The sequence below is a fragment of the Lichenostomus cassidix genome, chromosome 2 (assembly GCF_008360975.1).
Source record: "Lichenostomus cassidix isolate B80296 chromosome 2, HeHo_3.0, whole genome shotgun sequence".
In the NCBI taxonomy this organism is placed as follows: domain Eukaryota; kingdom Metazoa; phylum Chordata; class Aves; order Passeriformes; family Meliphagidae; genus Lichenostomus; species Lichenostomus cassidix.
Window position 1 is genome coordinate 141229979 of NC_139482.1, and position 5025 is coordinate 141235003.

Here is a 5025-nt window from a genome sequence, read left to right on the forward strand (position 1 = left end):
CTGGGCAGCCCCATCATTTAGGTTCTTATGCAAGGAAATAATGTTGCTCAAGTCTCAAAAAATGAATGTTTATATTGACTGAAATATCACTGTACTATATCACTGTATTAGCTGGAATAATTTAATTTCTCCATTTCATGCTAGTGGAAAAAACAGATCTTGGGTTCAATTTGTAGAAACCCATGTTTCCAAATTTAGTATGCTCATAATTTAGGAAGGAATTTACCTTATTCCAAAAAACCCCCACATTCCCTTTTTAGTGGATGAGCTGCACCCCAAGATCACTGTTACAGGAGCCCTCATATAATTCAGGTAACATCTGCAGAGCAGCTACCTAAACTTGGGTGAACTGAATCTAATCCCTACTTTCAGGAAATGTTTTCTTCCGTAAAACAGCAATGTTCTCCCACGTGGAATTATTTTTGTGAAAGTATCAAGACCAACACATTTGGCATTTTTTTCTGTCTCTTACTTCCAGCACTGACTCCAGGTGTGGCCGTTCCCCCCTGCCACCATGATCTCTGGATTCGGCATAACAAACAAATGAGGCTGAAATGAGGTTGAACCCTAGTCCCTTGTTGCCCCATCAATAGACAGCCATGAGCAAGTGAGAGGTATTGCAGTGCACGCTGCAGAAAAATCACCGAGCAGAAAAGCATTAAGGATGCTAAGGGGTGAGGCCAACCAGAAAGTTCTTTCTTGACAGAACTACATTTGGCAAATAATTAATTTCTATTACTTGGAGCACTTGACACAAGTGTTGTCAAGATTTTCTAAGGTCAATGTGTCCATCCATATATGTATTTAAATCTCATGCCATGAAATCAGTGACAAAAATATCTCAGAGGTGAACTTCCTATAAAACAGTACTACTCAGTAGTACAATATGCTTGCCTTTATGACCCCAAAGTTTAGTGAACTGGATCAGCAAATCCTATCACATCTGACCTTTGGTTTGTCTTCTTTAAATATTAATTTTAAATACTAATATTAATTTTAAATAAATTATTCTTTATTCTTCAGCCAGGCACTCTTAAGAATGGTCATCGCAAGGGAATTTTTATATTTAATTTGGATCAAAATCTAGAAGAAACTAGATCTTTTCTTCCACTTGACTGACAGCAAGACTGAGTCAGTCTTTAGCCATCAGAGATGTTTGTCCACCTCACTTTGTACAGTGTATGTACATAATATTTCTTTAATGTATTCGAACATATTGTAATCCCTAGTTGATCTTTTTCCTCCCTTGTACAAAGGCACTCAAGCCTTCATGACACTGACTGCTCCCACTACCTTCATTTTCCACAGTGGAATTTCTTTGATAATGCTTCTTTTTCACTATCCTATGTGTTTATTTTCCCAGTGACTCAGTTCAGACTGCACATAAAATATCTTCCCACACTGCATATATGGCCTGTCAAAAGCTATCATTTGTGTCTCTATTTGAACATGCACTATACCTTTTGATGGCCTTTAATTTTAAAGGTCTGTGTGAAGTTTTCTGACAACTGCAATATAAACATAGGTTTAATGTTGCTTTCTTGGTTGGTTTAGCCTTGCTTCTGAATCCTGATAGACCTTTCAGCTGGTCTTGAGACAGCAGTCTGTCTCTGGGGAGGGAATAATAGACTAAATTAGAGTTCACTCCCAAGTAAATTAACTTCATTTTACTTTAAACGGCAAACATACACCAGTTATTAATCATCATTGTCTAAAATAATATATTTTTGAAAGAGACGAACGACTCCCAGTTCCTTTATAGTTTTGCCTTGTGTCTCTCTTAAACACTTCCCTTAAAACTTTGCTTAGATGGGAACCCTAGAAAAAGGAAGCAGTCATCATGGAAGAAAATATATGCTATATTTGAATGACTAAATAATTTTTTTTCAAGTACCCATGAATTCTGTGACAGCAGTTTCTGCAATTCCTTACCAGGAGCTTGGTAATTAATGCTCCATATTTATATTTATAGTCCTTGACCTAAGAATCAAACCCAGATATCTTGCACTGTGTCAGAAAACACCAAAATATCCCAAAAAGAATCAGCAGTGATGCACAACTTCTACATCTTGTTTCACCTGTGGGAGCTGTGGTGGCTAATAGGATGCTCAGATCCCATGTGTGTCCCAGAGGTACTTTGTCCCTGTGTCTCCTCTGGCTGTCAGACTCATTGACCATGCCAACCTTACAACTGCAGGCAGAGGAGGGACTGTGGCCTTTTCAAGTTCTTCACAATGACCCCCCTGATGCTTGCACTCCTTTGTGAGCTAATCAAAGCCTCAGAGGTTGTTTCTAGCTCTGGCGTAGTGGGACTCAATGCCTCCAACTGCAGGAAAAATAATAGGAGAAAATTTATTTTAAGATCACCTCTCTTTTCGTCAGTCCCTCACAAATCAAGAAGAAGATTTAATGATTCTTTACATGAACAGCCATGCAGGGTCCTGGATTATACCAGCAGGCTAAGAAAGGGATCTAAAAAATAATTGTACTTCAACAGATGGCTTCTGGTGTGTAATTATCAATATATGTAATGTGTGGTTTTTGTGCAAGGCCTGTTTATCTGGCTTTTCCTAGCTGTTTGTGTGTATCATGCATTTCCCAGGTGTCTGCAGTACTGTGTCTCAAAGGGCAGGGAGCAATAAAAATGTCTGTTTAAGAGCATAGCCTCTCCAGACACTAATGGGCCGATGAGAGCCTTTGGCAGACACATCTATCCAGCCCTGAGAGCACCAAAAACGAGCATGGATGACAAGAGTGGGTTAAGCTGCCAGCTACGTTTCACTAGGCCATTCATTCTTGCAAACACCTAAGACTTGTAACATGGTTCCCAGCTGTGCAAAGTAATGAATTATAATAGAACATAAATAATAACCCATTGCTCCTCACTCACAGTAATTTTCACATTCTAAAACCTGTGTGCTCCCAGTTTGTGTGGTTACTGCAAATGTTATTTATTATCCAACAGTCAGATTTAGATGAAAAAACAAAACAAACAAACAAGCAATTTAATTGAAGGGGTGGTAGATGCTGATGAGTCATGCAGAGTAAGAATTCCAGGACAACCCACATGGAGCCTGGCAGCACAAATATTAAGGTGCCTCTGCACAGGCTGCTTTGAGGCATGGTCAAGACAAGGAGGGCAGTCAGGCAGTGAGTGCTCTGTGGTACTGCAGGGAGTAACATCAAAAGATGTTTACACCTTAGGTGCTTCAAGGAAAACTCCTCTGAGACCTAGGGCAGTGGGTGAGTAGTTTTAGAGGTGCCCTCTAGTATGTGGTGTTGGCACAATAAAAGAGTTGTATTGCAAAGGAAGGGAAAGCCCCTTTGCAGGGCCAGGGAGTCATCAGGAACATGAAGAGCTCACCTCTGCCAGCAACAGATATTGGCTCTTGGAAATTATATATCTGCTTTCTTTGTAGTGGCAGAAGGATCAAGAAAGCCACAACTCACTGCTGTGTCCAGAAAGGGAAAAAAAAAAAAAAAAGAAGAGAAAAATCCCAACCTCTTCCAAACCTGCAGGAGGTATTTGAGAAAGTGAAGTTTATGTGACACAGAAGACAACTTAAAGCTGAGAAAAGACAACTAAAGGCAAGATTTATGACTGCACTGAGAGAGGTCATACAGTTACAAGCCTCAGGCATTATGGTTTTGTGTAAAGAATATGGATCTGTCTGAGGAATATCATGGAAATACAGTAACACAAAGAAACAGAAAATAAACAAGCACCAAATTGATCATCAAATATTACAGTCTGGATCTGTGCTCATTTTCACACGGCTGAGCAACTCACCATTTCACAGCAGGTTTATTGCCATGTTTCTTCCATCAGGGAGCTGCAGAAAAATCCGATTTCCAAAATGTGTTTTTGCTCTGTTTTGTTTTAACAAACAGAAGAAGATTATATGTTTCACTGAGTCAAGATGCAGACTTTCCCTTTGTGATGAGGTCCCTACTGCTTCAGCTCTCCATTTCACACTGTTATCTTATCCAACAGTTTCTGCGAGTCCTGCTGTGAAACTGCAAGGTCTTCTCTTTGAGTTCTTTCCTGTGTAATTTTTGATAATATAAGAAAAACTGAACTCAAATGCCTCTTCCTTCAGCCAGTGGTGCATCTTCCCTGAATGCTCACATGCTGTTGCAAAAAGTGTAGTCCTCAAGGGTTGCACCAAACCTTGGAGCTCAATTGAATTCCGAGTGGCACTGCAGTTAGGAGCTAATCCAAGGAGGCATCAAGGTCACATGTGTGAAATAATCTATAGAAAAATGACTATAGCCTAATAGTCATCAGCCAAACTTTGGAGAAAGTTTGATTTAAAACTCAAGACTGCTATTTTCTTTTCTCTCTAAGCAGACTTTTACTGAGACTTTGCAAATATACTTCAAAAATACACATTTTAACTCCTGCTATAGGCTGATGCCTTAGCTGGAGGGGACACCAGGCAACTCCCCATATAGTGTCATCGCCAAGATTTCTTCTTATTCACCAACATTTCAGGTGCTACTCCTTTGTATAAAACCTCAATAATGCTTTGAAAGTTGCTTTTCCTTGGCTGGGGCAACAGACTCTTACAAAAACCAAAATTATTGCTCAGCTAAGTAAAATTACATCGTTCTGCTTTGTAGTTCAACCAGCTGTTTACAGAAAAATACAGCCTCATTTATTCTGTAAACCTCAATACTGAGCCAGACCAGGATGATATTTGTTTCTCAGGAATGATGGAGAAGAGTGTTTTCCTCTGTTCCAACATCAATCCAACCTGGCCAACACCTGGAGATTTGGCATGGTTATCTCAAAAAAGCTTTTCATAAAGCATAGTAATATGAAAAGAAGGTATTTATCTTTGTGTTATTATTAGCCTGGATCATACCTTTGTGAATCATGAAGGAAAATAGAAACACAGCTGGCTAAGCATTGCCCTTTAAATGTCAGGACAGTGTGTGTGTGTATGTGTGTGTGTGTGTGTATTTATCAAGATTTAAATTTTAATTCTCTGTTGTTTTCTCCCCAGTATGGATTTCAGATGA

At 39.3% G+C, this 5025-nt stretch overlaps 1 long non-coding RNA gene across 1 annotated transcript; it reads right to left on the reverse strand.

Moving 5' to 3' along the window:
* Positions 1-1460: 1460 nt before the first annotated feature.
* Positions 1461-4385, reverse strand: LOC146442411 (uncharacterized). The gene is made up of 2 exons (XR_014850250.1): positions 2079-4385; positions 1461-1610 (listed from the first exon to the last, which is right to left on the reverse strand). It is a non-coding gene; the product is annotated as an uncharacterized LOC146442411 (long non-coding RNA).
* Between the last annotated feature and the right edge of the window lie 640 nt (positions 4386-5025).